Here is a 20447-nt window from a genome sequence, read left to right as displayed (position 1 = left end):
TTGGTTATTAGTTTGATCGGATAAGTCATTATCTTCATCCCATATGGCACCCTATTCCCTTTATAGTGCACTACTTTTGAAGGAGTGCACTATATAGGGAATGGGCTGCCATTTGAGGCACAGGCATAAGCTCATTATGCCAGAAGGTGGCAGCACTTGTTTACAAACATGATGCGGATCCAAGAGGATCGTTCAACAACTGTTCAGATTTCTCCAGCTGGTCTTTTATAATTGGCATCCGTATTTATCTTTATCACAGATACTCCAGTGAGTAGAGGAAATATCATTAGGATCGGATTAAATCATCAAAAAGGTCCGAAGGATAGTGAAAATGTCACGTGTTTCCCAAATGCCTTGTGCACAATACAGTGATTTTACAGCATCCAAAAACAAAACGCAACTAAGATTTTTGCTGTTATTATTCCCTCAAAAATACCAAAACATGACTCATCTCTCATCATCATTCAGGCACCACCAGTGTTTCCAGACCAGGTCTGATCCACGTGATGGATCATCTGCAGCTGATGAAATCACCGAAGAAAGGAGCTTCACTCTTATCTATCCATCTATTTATAGGAGAGTGTTGACAGTCCAATGACATATGGGCTTCAGTCATGGTCTATGCCAAGAGGGTCTGTGTCTTTTGACCACAGCTCATAGTGCACTACTTTTGACCAGAGCCCTATGTAGGGAATAGGGTGCTATTTGGGACACAGGCAAGGACTTGATTCATTGGGAATGTGGGACAGGATCCATTATGATGGATTGAGCCGCCTCTGCCTCCATTTGAAACGCTGAAGGTTCCCAAAGTGGCAACTGAAGAGAATTGATTTGATTCATGACATTACAGATAGTTTATTGTGGTGTTGATTGGTTGGAGAGTAACTGAATACATGTATTAAAAAAAACCACTTGATTATTACTTCTTGGATCACTTAAATTCAGAAAAGGACGTTTGCGAAAAAATACATTGACACCTTTCTTTTTTCACAATTACATTCAATTCAACATTGAAAAGCGCAATTTGGAATTTGTTCACCAGAGCGACTCTAACCACAAGTCAGAGACCACTGTGACACCATGTATGATGGATCCGTTTCATCTTCCTCGAATGACTCTAAAAGGGGAAGTGATCCAAAAGTAACTGAAAGTAATCAGATTACGTTACTGAGTTAAGGTAATCCAAAAGTTACACTACCGATTACAATTTGACAGGTAGTAACTAACAGATTACATTTAGAAAGTCACCTACCTAACAACCCTGCTGGTTGCTGTTATAGATGTCTAATCCTCATTCTAACATATTATACAGTGAATCTTTTAGGGTTTTGGTTGCTATGGCTAAAACTATTGATCTTTGGTGGGCATTCGTTGTGTTCAAGTTGTGTTATACATCTCAGGTGTTTACTGTGGGTAAAATTTTTACTTAAAAAAAGGTCAATGAACTGTGATAGCAAATTTGACTTGATTCATTGGACATTAGACGGTCGATATAAAGGACAAAAAGATTGCTGCACTAAGAGTCAGACACCTGCTATCTGTGCAGGACAGGCTGTATTTGTTTAGCTGTTGCTCTGGGTTGCAACCCCATGATGATTGACCCTTGTAATGAAAGCAGACACGACAACAGGTGTGTGTTCACTATCCCTTTGCAATCAAACATAATATGCCTTGTGGTCACTCTTTTCAGCATCCCTGGGCAGCCCACTAACTTTTAATAGAACCCTTTATTACAACAAATTCCCCTAGGCTATGGTCATGGTGCTTATTTCATGCCCTGGCTAACATATTGAATATCCAGCTAAATAAACTGGGCCTACTGAAACAGCAGCCGTAACGGCTTTCTGGCACTGAAAGTATGCCCTCTGTATTGGTTTACTCTCTGTTGGAGAGAAAAGCTTTTTCTGTGTCTTTAGGAACACTTGTAGTCCTCAGTGCAGTAACTCAGGACTACAATAAATTGATGTGACTTATTTGACAATAAAACAAAGGCACTCCAGCTGAAGACAGCAATACATACTGTATATTAAAAGGTTTATTCCCATTGTTTCCCTTGTACAGTGCATTGAGGTAGACGAAGAGCCTTCCCTTCACTTATTTTTCTATGTTCTCCTTGGGTGTTCTCACTGGAACCAGGTGATGTCACCAGGGTCCCAGCTGCTCATGTCACGTGTTCTGGGAAAAAGCTAGGTTGATGTCTATAGGTGTAGGCATCATAGAATTAGGAATACTAGTAATTTAGCACATTTGTAATTTAATAGGATCTCTATGGTATTGTAGCTAGATCAAGAGCTGCCTACTGCTCTATATGATAATACACAGAACCATTTCCCTTTGGTTACTGGAGAGCTAGCTAGGGTGGACTATTTGCATAACCGTCTGTACATTGTGATGTGGTATCACACCTTTGACAATGGATAGTTTGAATCTTCTACAATTATGCAAATGTTTCGACCATGTATGCTGCAGTATCTCTAGTGACTGATGTGTTAGTCTTTCTACCATTTTGAAAAATGACGGACAGCTATTTGAAACCTGTGTGTCAGGGCCCTTTCCTCTCTGGTCCCACATTGGCCACAGTGGTATGGACGGCATGTTGCATTTTAAAATGTCCGTCATCTGGAAAGGGCGAGGCAAGTCTTCTGCTTAACTTTACCAAAACACTACAGGACACATTTTCCACAACACTGTGTTGTCCTTTCCCACAGACTAAACAACACTGAGTCTACTGAAATGAACTAGCATCTAGGGAGGCCATCCTTTAGACATGAATAACATTGAACTTTTGACCCTTGCCTCTGTCTCGGTCCTCATAAAATCTACCATTTAATTGTTTTTAAAGTCAACTCCCCCTGCTGAACACATGGTTTCCTAGAGGCTGAAGACATACCATATGCAAACACATAATCCCACATAACTACAGACAATGCTGCACTAAATAAAACTAACAACGTGTGCAGTATACAGATTGTTTACCGTTGACGTTTTAATCAAGCGCCAGATAAGATAAGTTTGTATTCCTCCCCCGTGGTTCTTTGGGCTTCCTGCTCTTATTTTTTACTTTCTCTTTTTCACGCTGCCAGACTTGAGGTGAGTTCTCTTTTTATGTTTGGATTTCTTACTTTTACATGTTTACCTAGCCCTTGTTTTTAGACAGATCTTGTGTGATGGTAGGTATGCAGGTCTGAAACTAATTGTTTAGTAGATCAGCCATTATAATGAGTTAAATGGACATACAATGACCCCACTGGGCATAGACGTCAATTCAACGTTTATTCCACATTTGTTCAAGGTAATTTCATTGAAATGACGTGGAAACAACGTTGATTCAACCAAAAAAAGACTGTATAAAGTAATACAATGCTATTTTATGGTGAAAATTATATTTTATACTAATACAATTGCTTTGTGTAAGAAATAAAAAACAAATCTAAAATAAGAAAGTCAATAATTGGCACTCCTGTTTTCAATACTCCTGCACTTTTTTCAAAGATGTTTTATGAGATTGCAGAACACATTGGGAGGATCTTAGAAATGGTCTATATACAGAATGCAAAACACACATTTATTGAGGTTCAAGTCTGGAGACTGAGAAGACATTTGCAAAATGTTGATGTTGTGGTCAATTAACCATTTCTTTGTGGATTTTGATGTGTGCTCGGGGTTATTGTCTTGGTAGAAAATCCACTTGCGGCCAAGTTTCAGCCTCCTAGCAGAGGCAACCAGGTTTTTGGCTAAAATGTCCTGGTACCTGGTCGAGTTTGATGCAGTTGACCTTAACAAGGGATTCAAGACCAGTGGAAACATAACAACCCCATAACATCAAAGATCCACCACCTTATTTTACAGTAGGTATGATGTACTTTTCTGCATATGCATATTTCTTTCGAGGCCAATCCCACCACTGGGTGTGCATGGCCAAAGAACTGTATTTTCATGTCATCCAACAATTGTAAATGGCCTGAGTTTGCTAAAACAGCATTGGCACTTGGATTGGAACCGGTGCTATGATCAGAGGACACACAAATCGAGCCCTTTGATCACGCACACCAGTGGTGGGTTTGGCGTCGAAAGAAAGATGCAAGGAGAGGGTGCCGGAGTATTGAAAACAGGGGTGCCGATAATTGTTTTACTACTTAGAACAATATCATTGTTTTGAATATAATACCCGACTGTATATCTATATAATCAGTCATGACCCTATGTAAAAAAAAATAAACCTCTTGTAAACAGAGTTAAGTGACCAACACAGAGGAGAGGCAATTATGTCGACCAACAAAATAATAACAGGAAGGGTTTGAAGCTGTTGAGGCATTTGAAGCTGTTGAGGCATTTTTATTAAGCTGTTGAGGGGTTTGAAGCTGTTGACATGGTGCACAGTTAACCCCAGTTAAAGCTAAGGGGGACAGGAAGAGATGGAGAGACCTTGTGGAGGCCTTACACGCCACTCTGTGCAATGAAGCCCAAGTAAAAGGGACATAGCATCACATTGCATACTCAGCAGAATTACCCTCAAACTTGACGGTGTGTTTCTGCACAACTAGAGCCACATAGGTTGAGTCCCAAATGGCACCCTATTCCCTACATAGTCCTATGGGCCCTGGTAAAAAAAAAAGAGTAGTGCACTATATATAGAGAATAGAGTGCCATTTGGTACGCATCCTACTGTGGACAGCTCTCAGCCAGAAGCAGGAAATAGGTCACAGCACAAAATCGTTTGCATCACCACTGTAGCAGCAGCCATCTTATTCCCACAGAATATGTACCTCCAGTCTCCTGTGAAAGTGAAGTGCAATGATCAAAGCTTTAAATAGAAACAGGTACTGACAAAAGACGTTGTCTTCCACCTCAGTGTTTGGTTGAGTTTATGGTAGCCAGCCAGTCACTCACTACAACACACTCCAGATTTGAACTGGCATTACTACAATGGGAATGCAGTAAACTGGGAATCACACAGATGAAAACCACAAAACACATTTGATAAAAACTCAAATGAATTGCAGCATGACCTTGTGTTTGTTCTGTTGGTTTAGAGCCCTGTCGTGGACAGACTACCCATCTCACCAAATTATGCAACATTGGTTGTTTGTTTTCCTTCTTTTTGAGTTGACTTACTTCATTGTCCTATGGGCCTAGTGTTGACATGTGCTATTGGTTTAGCCTTTTTTGTGGGATGAAGACATCAAGTGTACTAATCCCGTAACCTGGAAAGCCTATGACTAGATGACTCAAGTACTGGCATAAAACCTTTCCCCATTTAGTTTATGCTTGCAGTTACATGGTGTGCAACAATTTCATGAACATAAAGGAGCACATTTCCTGAAGGATTGTGCATGTAAAGCAGAGCACCAAGATTTTTTCACATAGGCCAAGGCTTTAGTTGACTGGTTGTAGGTCTAGAGTCATAAAAACGCTCAGAATAACAAGACGTTAGATATATGAAACTCCAGGAGCTAGTAAATGAGTTGTCAAAGGGATGATACGGCAGACATGTCCTAAGGTTTACAACAATCCTTGCCATATCTTCATCTTATAGGTTAGTGTTACCTTTACAGGGTCAAAACCTTTGAGGCAACAATGTTCATTGTCACCCACCTTTTGCCTGTTTAGTCCCTTCCCTCATGGAATGTAAAGCCAAAGTGAGACCATAAACAGTCTATAATAGTGATTGACAGGTCTAGGAGGCATGTGGCATTACACAATGTGTCGACAGGACATTGGGCATGGGCTAAATTGAATCTAGGCACCACCAGGTCTAGGGACACCTGCATTCCAAAAGCACCTGGAAGGAAGGGAGAGTGAGAGAAAAAAAGTGTTTGTCACTATCTCTGCAGCCTCCAAGGTCAAAAGGGGGTGAATTTACTACCACAGATGTGAGACTTGCTTGGAAAAATGATAAAGGATGCATCTTGGAGCTGGTAGTGTTTAGTTATATGTTATACAGTATATTATATATGCAGTAGGAGAGAGATAGTTTTAGAAACTATCTGGATAGGCAGTTCCTCTGTCCTTGAGATGGTTTTAGAGAACAGCCGGGTTTGTTTCCTTTCCACAACCATTATGATGATACCCTGTATGTATGTGGTGCACAGTTGGCCTATTTAAAGACTATCAAGTATGGGACATGTCAACGCAGCATGATAAGAACACAGTGAATAGAAAGGGAGTCACTGTCGCTGCACGGAGTTGAAGCCGAGCGCATTTTTCCTTGCTCAAGTCTCTCAGGGCATGACATATCTCACTATTTAAGTTTCCAGAGTAATGACGTGTGTTCAATTTATGCTGTAGATCAAACACACCTGATCTCATCAGGTTCTCTTTCAGGAGCCTGCAGCCAGGCACTGTTCAAACCCCAACTGCATGGTAGCAGTGATATAGTCAACACGACGTGACTTCTCAGCAGGGAGCAAAGATGCTGGTTTATGAGACCATCAAAACAAAGGCATCATCTGCCAACAAGCTGCATGCTACTATCTTTCTGCCCTGTTAAATGGAAGGTAATGGAAATACAGAACTGCTGCTGGGGTCTACACATGGCACAGAACAAAAAGGGAACGACAGAGGCGCATTACTACACAAATCAGCTCATTTTTACAAGAGCACAAAAATACAATTGCATTATTGATGTTCATGCAGTAATTCTTGCTGGATTAATATGATTCTTATTCGTTTGGATTTTATTGGGGATTTCCTCCTGAGTGCAAAAATAATCCCTTTATCTGCCTTCTTCTGAATGGAAAAGTGCTGTTTTCTTCCATAACACATCTGGGGTTTTACTGAATTGGCTGGCTAGGCCTTGGCTTTGGATAAAGATTGGCAGTGTATTCCATTGAATACAAAGATTTTTATTTTAAACACTTCAGGGGGGAATAACATGTCCAACAGTGAAATGACTCCAGATTCCCACAATGCGCTCTCTCTGTGAATGGACAATGATTATAAAAATATGAGTCACACTTTATTTGGATAGTCCCATATAGAGGATGTACAGATGGTCATACTATCAACAAACTGTCTGTTGATGAGCAAATACTTGCTGCGGGTAGGTTTAGAATAAGGGGTGGGGTGAGGGTTAAGGTTAAGGTTAGGCTAAGGGTTAAGTTTAGGGTAGGGCTAGGGTAAAGGATAGTTAGTTGAAATGTTGTTGACGGTTATTGAACATCTACTAGGGACTATCCAAATAAAGTATTACCAAAATCTGTTACACATTTACTAATGGCTAATACAGTCCACTACAGATGACTAATCTCACACACACAGCCATGTAAACCCATTCATGGGATAGAGTATTCTATGGTCATTTCTATGTAAAAAAGGACCCATGAGCACCAACATGGGAAGTTTATAGGTGCATATGAAATTGTGTCAAATGAAAGCGAAGAGTCTATATTTTGGGGAAATGAAGGCATAGATACGTTTACAAAAATGTTTTCCATCTTAACATTTAAGAATAAGCGAAGGCTTTGATTTCTTGTCACGCAGATGCAAAAGAGGTCTTAAAAACATCTACTACAAAGTCTTAAAATGTATTTGAAATATATTAAAACACAATTACATTGAAGTTAAGGCCCTTGCCAACTAATATCAACATTTATATTTAGTTTTGCAGAAATTATTTGCCTTCTATAAGTTTAAGAAATATTGTCTAGGGTCTTGTCATTCTGTTACCATAACCCCCATATCTTTAAGATATTTTCACATTTCTCTCCCTCATGAGGGAAAATTCTGAAAGTTCACAGAAGTAAAAGGTAGACCTACTAATTAGTTAGTGTTTTTACTGCTAACAATTTTGTTTATGAATTACTAAGTATTTAAAACACGTCACTCTGTTATCAAATCGCTATACAGAGTGACCCGAAAAATCTGTAACAGAATAGCTGCAATTGAATTGGTCACAATGGGAAATCATAGTAGTCACAAACTAGTTGCAGTAGAGCACAGTACAGAGCAGTAAAATACAGTACAGCACAGTAGAGTATAGTACAGTACCATAGAGCACACAAGTAGAGTACAGTATAATGTAATATGCTCTACTTTACTGGACAGTAGTCTACTGTACTATACTGACATGTCCAAACATATGACTGGAACAGATTTGGTCAGGTCTAGACCAAACAAATTTGGTCTTGTTTGGGGGAGGAGCTTGTTAGAACGATAGCCAGTGTGTAGAATATGACCCAAACATGCAATGGAAGATATGAAATGTTTCTACCTTTGTGTACATATTTCAGGATACATCACCATGAAGAGAATTGCATAAATAAATTATGCATTTACAGTATGTTTAGTACAGATCATGGACCAATAATGTAATTATGTTATCATCATCATCCAAGTGTTGATCCACTTCACTTACTGTAGCTCAATAACCAAGAGATTTTTTCAAACTCAAGGTATCATATCATAGCTGACACCACAGGAGGCTGCTGAGGGGAGGACAGCTCATAATAATGGCCGGAACAGAGCGAATGGAATGGCATTAAACACATGGAAACCATGTGTCTGATGCATTTGATAGCATTCTACTCCAGCCATTACCACGAGCCAGTCCTCCCCTATTAAAAATGGCACTGGGTGCTCTGCCTAAAAAAAAAAACGTTAAAAAAAATGCTTTTACTATTCAATTACAACATCAACATAGGCCCCCAAACAGATGGCCTTCATCTCCTCCTCACACACAAATTGGGTTGAGGGGTACTATGACACCCTAACTAAAATAGAGTGTTGCTTTGTGCAAGTTATTTACAGTTATGAACTAGACACAAATCAGATCAAGCTTCCTGTTGGCCTCATTGAGGGGCACCTACTGGGCTCAGACGTCAGTTCAATGTCTATTTTTGAAAATTTACATTCGGTTGAGCCGTGCGAATTCAGCAAAACATTTCACCACCATTTCCGCCGATGTCGCACTCCCGCATCTTGCCGTGAAAGGTGACAGCTAGAGCGGTATTTGTCAGACCATGAGATATCCCAACAATCGGTCTTCCCGTGTCTTTATCGTCCGAACGGGTTGGCCTACAAACTATTATGACCCCTCTATGAAAAGGTGAGACTCTCACTAATATTTCAGTCTCCGGTTGGCTCTATGACCCCCACAAACGTCTTGGGACTTGTATGATGTCGGTACAGCCGATCTGCCAACTTCTGAGACTCTTAAACAGGTACATGTCGGTTGTTTTGCTCTAGGACGCCCACAGGCCTCACAAGACTCTTCTGAAGGCCCCCCAGTACCTGTTTTTTTTTAATGAATTGAAGTATCTCTTATAGTCTTATATCTCCCTCTCTAACTTTAAGCATCAGCTGTCAGAGCAGCTTACCGATCACTGTACCTGTACACAGCCAATCTGTAAATAGCACACCCAACTACCTCATCCCCATATTATTACTTACCCTCTTGCACCCCAGTATCTCTACTTGCACATCATTATTTGCACATCTATCACTCCAGTGTTAATCGCTAAATTTGAATTATTTCTCCTTTATGGCCTATTTATTGCCTTACCTCCCTACTCTTCTACATTTGCACACACTGTGTTATTGACTGTACGTTTGTTTGTAACTGTTGTTTTTGTCGCTTTTTTAAATATATATTTTTTAAACCTTTATTTAACTAGGCAAGTCAGTTAAAGAACAAATTCTTATTTTCAATGACGGCCTAGGAACAGTGGGTTAGCTGCCTACATGGTTAAATAAAAATAAATACATGGAAACTGTTTAGTACCAAAAATAATGGGTTAAATGCATGTAAAATAATAATAATACAAATCTTTATATCTCTCAGGTACAGTACCAGTCAAAAGTGTGGACACCTCACTCATTCAACAGTTTCTTTATTTTTACCATTTTCTGTATTGTAGAATAGTAAAGACTATCAAAACTATGAAATAACACATACAGAATCATGTAATAACCACAAAGTGTTAAACAAATCTAAATATATTGTATATAGTAGCCACCCTATAGCATCGCACACTCTTTGTATTATCATCCAGCTTCATGAGGTAGTCACCTGGAATGCATTTGAACAGATGTGCCTTTAAAAGTTCATTTGTGGAATTTCTTTCCTTCTTAATTTGTTTGAGCCAATCAGTTGTGTTGTGACAACGTAGAGGTGGTTTACAGAAGATAGCCCTATTTCAATTAAGTCGCACTTTCCTTTTCATTAGGGACAGATAGTTTGGACAGGTAGCCAACTGCTTGTAAAATGTACGGAACATTTTAGAGTATGATGAAGCAAAAGGGGGTTGAGCGCATGTTCATTGAGGTCAATACTGGTAGAGAAAACGGTGCATCCTGTAGTCTATTTCGAGCCCAAGAAAATCCATCTCATCAGGAAAGCACAATACATTGCAGGTTCAGGTAATATTTTACAGTAGTAGCCTACAGTAGCTACTGGATGACTGATTGGCAGCATGATTTGAATAATCCAAATAATAATCAAATGAGATGGGGGGCCAGCCTTAATTAAAGATTTGACAGGGAAATCTAGGAAGGAAATTTGACCTCAGTCAAAGAGGAAGAGGCATAGCAAGATGTTTCACTCTCGCCAAAATGTCTAAAATAAGCATAATTTGTTCATATGGGCTTATTTTGAAGCTAATCACCTGCCTTCCTGCCTTTGGGACAACGACTCCATTGTTGGGGCGGAGATATGAGCATCTCGTCATTATATACCGATCTCTGCCTCACTAGCCTACTGCTGCTGCGTACTGTACCTTACGACTCACTGGTGAGGGGACCAAATGGCTCAATACATTTGGTAGCTAGCGTACGATACATTAGCTACGATATCAGAAATATGTATGTATTTAGCAGAAAATTACATATATGACTTCGGGTAGTTAAATACCGACCGTGCAACTGCGTCCTCCTTGTCAGGGGTAGAGTTAACGTTATTCAGTTGCTTTGTCGGAAAGCAGCAGGAGCGTATTGGTCTGGTTTGGCTAGCAACACAATTTAGCTAACTGTTAACATTTTATCTGTATTAACAAACAAGCTAACTTAGCCGTGTGAAACCAGTCTGAGGTAAGTGAAAGGGCATGTTGTTTTATAAACCAGTTATTTTACCTGTTGACGTCTGCCAGTGAAGCTAGTTAGCTAGCCAACGTTAGCTACCCACCCCCTAGCCGATTAAACTCAACTCCAGTTTAGTCGGCTACTTACCCTCTGCTCTCCAGCCAGGTAACTAGTCACTTGAATACTAAAATAGTGTAGTTAGCTAGTTAACCAACTAAAGTGTAACCCAGTTTACTGTAAAAATTGACTAGTTAGGTAGTTAGAAAACGCAATTATAGCTAGCTACCTGATTTTATATAGTTAATCTTGTTCATTATTAGCCTTGACTTGAGCTAACTAACTAGCCACAATGTATGTGTACACTGACTGTTGTTATGTCCATTACTCCACTACTAGTTAGAGCAGCTGTTTGCCTCTAAACATAGCTATGTTTGCCAAGCGCATTAGGATAATTAAACCGCTAAATGAGTGCAAAAACAGATGTATTCACCAACTGTTAATGACCTAACTAACGTCGGGCAAACAGTTGCTGTCATCTGTTTTTTGGGGGGTTGTATAATGTAGCCTCATGTGAATTCAACAATAGCCTACAGTATTGTAGCCAGAATTTTAAATAATACTCCACCAGCATTAATCATGTGAGTAGCAATACATCCTTGAAATATAAGCTTATGTCTTTTGATTGACCAAAAGCAGACCGATCACATGTCAATCTGGCAACATTTCAGGGACTAGAATGCTCCCAATCAATGTCAATATTTAAATGAGATTGCTCTAGATTAGACTACTCCGCGGTTGTCACTAGCCAGTGAAAATTGCTATATCAAAAATTACTGAAGGGATAATCCATCCCAAAACACAAATTGAGTGGTAAGTAACACTAACGTAAAAATAATTTGGACAAATGTTTCATTTTGTCGTTAAATCCCAAATCTGTTGCAGCTCAAATCTACTACAAATCCCACAATGCAGTTCTCTCTCGCTGGGCTAGGTAGCTAGAAAACATAGCTACACACAATAGTAGCAGAGTCAATATAAGCATGTGAAGTAACTAGCTAGCTGTACAATCGCCTAAACAAACAGCACTATCAATTTAGAAGTCTTACTCACTGAGTTCAACTTCCAGTTCGTTTCTGCCACTGAGCTATAAACGGCGTCTCTACCCAGAGCGAGAGCCGAGTAACGTTGCTATCCCACAGAGATTATTTTGAGGAGATGGGGTACTCCATTAGAATCGTATTAACGCCCATTGTGAACATTGCCCATAAATCGTCCATGGGCCGCGCGGTGCATTCTGTGACAATGAGCTCTCCTTCAAGGAGTGAATGGGAGTCAATTGAGCCCTAGCTCAAAAACCAAACATTAGCATGAATTTCGAGAAACAAGTACAACGTTGCAAACCATTTCCAAGGTGTGAGATAATTAACTTGTTCGCTGTAATATCATATAGCTTTGGAATCATGACATTACGTACTTTTGAGGAAAATAGGCAACTTTCTCTACTCTTACTCTAAATTTGAGAAGGGATTGCGTGACGATTAGTTTAGCAACCGTGTGATTTAGCATGACGACGCGAATATGATGGGTCGACAGTTAGTTGGATGGGGCGTTTCTTCATTCATTTAATTAATATCTGTTTCACAGACACAGGGCGCATTGCGACATGGTACTTGAAGGAGAAAAAGAGTTGAATCATTTTGGACACTTTAGATAAAGCACATTTTAAGTGAAATATTTCATTTTTCATGACGATATAAACGGATGGATGTGTTCTAGACAATTATGCCCAAACCATATTTTGGCTGCTTTGGCGATCTGGAGTGCATTTCATTGTTTTAAAAGCGTTATGAAATATGATAGTGTTATTTCCAGTGACGAGTTAGGTTGGGATTAGTCATAATTATGATTCTGTGGTGACTAGTGAGGACCGACTCTGCATTCAATACTCAGTAACAAGAAACCGAGGCTTACAACTCTTAATATCATTATTTACCGAATATGTTCAACCATAGCCTACACAGCCTAAGCCCTATGTTATAATTTAAAGCTTCAACATGTAACTTTTTTTTGGCGGATAGAAATGGGATTATAGATATGTAATTCTCATTGAAAGCAAGTCTAAGAAGGGGTAGATCTGTTCTGTGCTCCATTTCAATGCTTCCAGTTAAGTTTAGTTTTTTACTTTCTGTTTTGTACACCATCACAGTTGTTTAGATGGTACAATGATTCTCTACACTAGCTTGTTTTGTCACATACACAGCATTTTTATTTATTTATTTCACCTTTATTTAACCAGGTAGGCTAGTTAAGAACAAGTTCTCATTTGCAACTGCGACCTGGCCAAGATAAAGCATAGCAGTGTGAACAGACAACAACACAGTTACACATGGAGTAAACAAGTCAATAACATAGTAGAACAAAAATAATCTATATACATTGTGTGCAAAAGGCATGAGGAGGTAGGCAATAAATAGGCCATAGGAGTGAATAATGACAATTTAGCAGATTAACATTGGAGTGATACATAATCAGATGAACATGTGCAGGTAGAGATACTGGTGTGCAAAAGAGCAGAAAAGTAAATAAAATAAAAACTGTATGGGGATGAGGTAGGTAAATTGGGTGGGCTATATAGCGATGCAACAGTGAGACTTTCTGGAGAGATTAATTTTTAAAATGAGAAGTTCTAAGTCTTTGGGCATAGACCTGGAAAGTAGCCTGCAAAGTTCTGTCATATCTCTGCAGTAGATTGCAACTCCTCCCCCTTTGGCAGTTCTATCTTGATGGAAAGTGTTCTAGTTGGGTATGGAAATCTCAGAATTTTTGGTGGCCTTCCTAAGCCAGGATTCAGACATGGCAAGGACATCAGGTGTGGCAGAGTGTGCTAAAGCAGTGAGTAAAACAAATTTAGGGAGGAGGCTTCTGATGTTGACATGCATGAAACCAAGGCTTTTTCGATCACAGAAGTCAACAAATGAGGGTGCCTGGGGACATGCAGGGCCTGGGATTACCTCCACATCACCCGAGGAACAGAGGAGGAGTAGGATGAGGGTGCGGCTAAAGGCTATCAAAACTGGTCGCCTAGAGCTTTGGGGACAAGGAATAAAAGGAGCAGATTTATGGGCGTGGTAGAATATACAGTGGGGCAAAAAAGTATTTAGTCAGCCACCAATTGTGCAAGTTCTCCCACTTAAAAAGATGAGGATTGTAAATTTCATCATAGGTACACTTCAACTATGACAGACAAAATGAGAGAAAAAACCCCAGAAAATAACATTGTAGGATTTTCAATGAATTTATTAGCAAATTATGGTGGAAAATAAGTATTTGGTCACCTACAAACAAGCAAGATCGCTGGCTCTCACAGACCTGTAACTTCTTCTTTAAGAGGCTTCTCTGTCCTCCACTCGATACCTGTATTAATGGCACTTGTTTGAACTTGTTATCAGTATAAAAGACACCTGTCCACAACCTCAAACAGTCACACTCCAAACTCCACTATGGCCAAGACCAAAGAGCTGTCAAAGGACACCAGAAAGAAAATTGTATACCTGCACCAGGCTGGGAAGACTGAATCTGCAATAGGTAAGCAGCTTGGTTTGAAGAAATCAACTGTGGGAGCAATTATTAGGAAATGGAAGACATACAAGACCACTGATAATCTCCCTCGATTTGGGGCTCCACGCAAGATCTCACCCCGTGGGGTCAAAATGATCACAAGAACGGTGAGCAAAAATCCCAGAACCACACGGGGGGACCTACTGAATGACCTGCAGAGAGCTGGGACCAAAGTAACAAAGCCTACCATCAGTAACACACTACGCTGCCAGGGACTCAAATCCTGCAGTGCCAGACGTGTCCCCCTGCTTAAGCCAGTACATGTCCAGTCCCGTCTGAAGTTTGTTAGAGAGCATTTGGATGATCCAGAAGAAGATTGGGAGAATGTCATATGGTCAGATGAAACCAAAATATAACTTTTTTTGGGGAAAAATGCTGAGTTGCATCCAAAGATCACCATACCTACTGTGAATCATGGGGGTGGAAACGTCATGCTTTGGGGCTGTTTTTCTGCAAAGGGACCAGGACGACTGATCCGTGTAAAGGAAAGAATGAATGGGGCCATGTATCGTGAGATTTTGAGTGAAAACCTCCTTCCATCAGCAAGGGCATTGAAGATGAAATGTGGCTGGGTCTTTCAGCATGACAATGATCCCAAACACACCACCCGGGCAACGAAGGAGTTGCTTCGTAAGAAGCATTTCAAGGTCCTGGAGTGGCCAAGCCAGTCTCCAGATTTCAACCCCATAGAAAATCTTTGGAGGGAGTTGAAAGTCCGTGTTGCCCAGCAACAGCCCCAAAACATCACTGCTCTAGAGGAGATCTGCATGGAGGAATGGGCCAAAATACCAGCAACGGTGTGTGAAAACCTTGTGAAGACTTACAGAAAACGTTTGACGTCTGTCATTGCCAACAAAGGGTATATAACAAAGTATTGAGAAACGTTTGTTATTGACCAAATACTTATTTTCCACCATAATTTGCAAATAAATTCATTACAAATCCTACAATGTGATTTTCTGGATTTTTTTCCCCGCTCATTTTGTCTGTCATAGTTGAAGTGTACCTATGATGAAAATTACACTTTAAGTGGGAGAACTTGCACAATTGGTGGCTAACTAAATACTTTTTTGCCCCACTATATTCAGGGCATAATGTGCAGACTGGTATGGTGGGGTGCGGGTACAGCGGAGGTAAGCCCAGGCACTGGGTGACGATAAGAGAGGTTGTATCTCTGGACATGCTGGTTATAATGGGTGAGGTCAAATTAGTTGAACTATTAGAATTTTAGCAACCAGGAAATGTCAGTGATTTATGCATATGGCACCTTTTGGCTTTGTATGCCCTATCTGTGTATATACACTACTGTTCAAAAGTTTTGGGTCTGTAAAATATGTAAAATACATTAAATTAGTTGCAAAATGAATAGGAAATATAGTCAAGATGTTCATGGTTATAAATTATGATTTTTAATTTAAATAATAATTGTGTCCTTCAAACTTTGCTTTCTCAAAGAATCCTCCATTTGCAACAATTACAGTTTTGCAGACCTTTGGCATTCTAGTTGTCAATTTGTTGAGGTAATCTGAAGAGATTTCACCCCATGCTTCCTGAAGCATCTCCCACAAATTGGATTGGCTTGATGGGCACTTCTTACGTACCATACGGTCAAGCTGCTCTTACAACAGCTCAATAGGGTTGAGATCCGATGACTGTGCTGGCCACTCCATTATAGACAGAATACCAGCTGACTGCTTCTTCCCTAAATAGTTATTGTATAGTTTGAAGTTGTGCTTTGGGTCATTGTCCTGTTGTAGGAGGAAATTGGCTCCAATTAAGCGGCGTCCACAGGGTATGGTATGGCGTTGCAACATGGAGTGATAGCCTTCCTTCTTCAAGATCCCTTTAACCCTGTACAAATCTCCCACTTTACCACCACCAAAGCAGCCCCAGACCATTGCCTCCACCATGCTTGACAGATGGCATCAAGCACTCCTCCAGCATCTTTTCATTTTTTCTCCGTCTCACAAATGTTCTTTGTGATCCGAACACCTCAAATCAAATCAAAATCAAATCAAATTTTATTTGTCACATACACATGGTTAGCAGATGTTAATGCGAGTGTAGCGAAATGCTTGTGCTTCTAGTTCCGACAATGCAGTAATAACGAGCAAGTAATCTAACTAACAATTCCAAAAAAACTACTGTCTTTTACACAGTGTAAGGGGATAAAGAATATGTACATAAGGATATATGAATGAGTGATGGTACAGAGCAGCATAGGCAAGATACAGTAGATGATATCGAGTACAGTATATACATATGAGATAAGTATGTAAACCAAGTGGCATAGTTAAAGTGGCTAGTGATACATGTATTACATAAGGATGCAGTCGATGATATAGAGTACAGTATCAACGTATGCATATGAGATGAACAATGTAGGGTAAGTAACATTATATAAGGTAGCATTGTTTAAAGTGGCTAGTGATATATTTACATCATTTCCCATCAATTCCCATGATTAAAGTGGCTGGAGTAGCCTGGGGCGGCCCGTCAGTGAAGTCCAGTACCCAGTTGCCACGCAGTCGTGGGTGACAGGGCACCCTTGTGGGGCCCCAGTGTTGAGGATCAGCGGGGAGGAGATGTTGTTGCCTACCCTCACCACCTGGGGGCGGCCCGTCAGGAAGTCCAGGTCGAGACCCAGGGTCTCGAGCTTGATGACGAGCTTGGAGGGTACTATGGTGTTGAATGCCGAGCTGTAGTCGATGAACAGCATTCTCACATAGGTATTCCTCTTGTCCAGATGGGTTAGGGCAGTGTGCAGTGTGGTTGAGATTGCATCGTCTGTGGACCTATTTGGGCGGTAAGCAAATTGGAGTGGGTCAAGGGTGTCAGGTACGGGTGGAGGTGATATGGTCCTTGACTAGTCTCTCAAAGCACTTCATGATGACGGATGTGAGTGCTACGGGCGGTAGTCGTTTAGCTCAGTTACCTTAGCTTTCTTGGGAACAGGAACAATGGTGGCCCTCTTGAAGCATGTGGGAACAGCAGACTGGTATAGGGATTGATTGAATATGTCCGTAAACACACCGGCCAGCTGGTCTGCGCATGCTCTGAGGGCGCGGCTGGGGATGCCGTCTGGGCCTGCAGCCTTGCGAGGGTTAACACGTTTAAATGTCTTACTCACTTCGGCTGCAGTGAAGGAGAGACCGCATGTTTCCGTTGCAGGCCGTGTCAGTGGCACTGTATTGTCCTCAAAGCGGGCAAAAAGTTATTTAGTCTGCCTGGGAGCAAGACATCCTGGTCCGTGACTGGGCTGGGTTTCTTCCTGTAGTCCGTGATTGACTGTAGACCCTGCCACATGCCTCTTGTGTCTGAGCCGTTGAATTGAGATTCTACTTTGTCTCTGTACTGGCGCTTAGCTTGTTTGATAGCCTTTTGGAGGGAATAGCTGCACTGTTTGTATTCAGTCATGTTACCAGACACCTTGCCCTGATTAAAAGCAGTGGTTCGTGCCTTCAGTTTCACACGAATGCTGCCATCAATCCACGGTTTCTGGTTAGGGAATGTTTTAATCGTTGCTATGGGAACGACATCTTCAACGCACGTTCTAATGAACTCGCACACCGTATCAGCGTATTCGTCAATGTTGTTGTCTGACGCAATACGAAACATCTCCCAGTCCACGTGATGGAAGCAGTCTTGAACATGTCTTGAACACCTCAAACTTATTTGTCTGCCCATAACACTTTTTTCCAATCTTCCAGCTACAATAGTCATTTACAATATTAACAATGTCAACACTGTATTTCTGATCAATTTGAAGTTATTTTAATGGACAAAAAATGTGTTTTTCTTTCAAAAACAAGGACGTTTCTTACACAGAACCCAAACCGGCCATCGTGCATAAATTAGTTTTGTCCCCCCACACCAAACGCGATCACGACACGCAGGTTAAAATATCAGAAACTCTGAACCAATTACATTCATTTGGGCACAGGTCGAAAAGCATTATACATTTATGGCAATTTAGCTAGCTAGCTTGCACTTGGTAGCTAATGTGTCCTATTTAGCTAGCTTGCTGTTGCTAGCTAATTTGTCCTGGGATATAAACATTGAGTTGTTATTTTACCTGAAATGCACAAGGTCCTCTACTCCGACAATTAATCCACACAGAAGACTAGAAACGAGTCAGTTGATTGTTATCTCTCCTCCTTCCAGGCTTTCTCTTCCCTCAACTTTTATATTGCGATTGGCAACTTTCATAAATTATGGTGCATTACCTCCACTGACCTCATTTGTCTTTCAGTCATCCATGTGGGTATAACCAATGAGGAGATGGCACGTGGGTACCTGCTAGAGGTCGACCAAATAATCGGAGTGGCTGATTTAATTAGGGCTGATTCCAAGTTTTCATAACAATCGGTAATCTGCATTTTTGGACACCGATTGTGGCCGATTTTAAAAATAAATAATGTTTTTTTTACCTTTTTATTTAACTAGGCAAGTCAGTTAAGAACACATTCTTATTTTCAATGACGGCTTAGGAACGTTGGCTTAGGAACGGTGGGTTAACTGCCTTGTTCAGGGGCAGAACGACAGATTTTTAACTTAGCTCGGGGATTCGATCTTGCAACCTTCCAGTTACTAGTCCAACACTAACCATACAGCAAGAAGCCGCAAGAAGCCAAGGTAAGTTGCTAGCTAGTACTAAACTTATCTTATAAAAAACAATCAACCTAACATAATCACTAGTTAACTACACATGGTTGATGATTTTACTAGTTTATCTAGTGTGTCCTGCGTTGCATATAATCAATGCGGTGCCTGTTAACTTATCATCAAATCACAGCCGACTCACCCAAACGGGTGATGATTTAACAAGCGCATTCACGAAAAAAGCACTGTCGTTGCACCAATGTGTACCTAACCATAAACATCAATGCCTTTCTTTAAAATCAATGCACAAGTATATATTTTAACCTGCATATTTAGTTAATATTGCCTGCTAACATGACTAACTTTTAACTAGGGAAATTGTGTCACTTCTCTTGCGTTCCGTGCAAGCAGTCAGGGCATATGCAGCAGTTTGGGCTGCCTGGCTCGTTGCGAACTGTGTGAAGACCATTTATTCCTAACAAAGACCGGAATTAATTTGCCAGAATTGTACATAATTATGACATCACATTGAAGGTTGTACAATGTAACAGCAATAATTACACTTAGGGATACCACCCGTTAGATAAAATACAGAACGGTTTGTTTTCGAAATGATCGTTTCCGGATTTGACCATATTAATGACCAAAGGCTCGTATTTCTGTGTGTTATTATGTTATAATTTAGTCTATGATTTGATATTTTATAGAGCAGTCTGAGTAGTGGTAGGCAGCAGCAGGCCTGTAAGCATTCATTCAAACAGCACTTTCGTGCGTTTGCCAGCAGCTCTTCGTTGTGCTTCAAGTATTGAGCTATTTATGACTTCAAGCCTATCAACTCCCGAAATTAGGCTGGTGTAACCGATGTGAAATGTCTAGCTAGTTAGCGGGGTGTGCGCTAATAGCGTTTCAATCGGTGACTGCACTCGCTCTAAGACCTTGCAGTAATTGTTCCCCTTGTCCTGCAAGGACCGCAGCGTTTGTGGAGCAATGGATAACGATGCTTTGAGGGTTTCTGTTTTCGATGTGTTCCTGGTTCGACCCCGGGTAGGGGCGAGGAGAGTGACGGAAGCTATACTGTTACACTGGCAATACTAAAGTGCCTATAAGAACATCCAATAGTCAAAGGTATAGGAAATACAAATGGTATAGAGATGAATATTCCTATAATAACTACAACCTAAAACCTCTTACCTGGGAATATTGAAGACTCG

The 20447-nt window shown here is 40.6% G+C and overlaps 1 protein-coding gene across 8 annotated transcripts in view; it reads left to right on the top strand.

Moving 5' to 3' along the window:
- Window positions 1–2916: 2916 nt before the first annotated feature.
- thrap3b (thyroid hormone receptor associated protein 3b) overlaps window positions 2917–20447 on the top strand; it is a 40776-nt gene continuing 23245 nt past the window's right edge. For 6 of the 8 annotated variants that reach the window (XR_002950193.2, XR_002950191.2, XR_002950192.2 and 3 more), the window contains exon 1: window positions 10736–11025. The gene's annotated coding sequence lies outside the window, so the exon portion shown is untranslated. The other 2 variants (XM_024395473.2, XM_024395472.2) reach the window with 2 other exon arrangements.

Source organism: Oncorhynchus tshawytscha, linkage group LG31 (assembly GCF_018296145.1).
Source record: "Oncorhynchus tshawytscha isolate Ot180627B linkage group LG31, Otsh_v2.0, whole genome shotgun sequence".
NCBI classification, from domain to species: Eukaryota; Metazoa; Chordata; class Actinopteri; order Salmoniformes; family Salmonidae; genus Oncorhynchus; species Oncorhynchus tshawytscha.
This window is presented reverse-complemented; position numbering and strand designations above follow the sequence as displayed.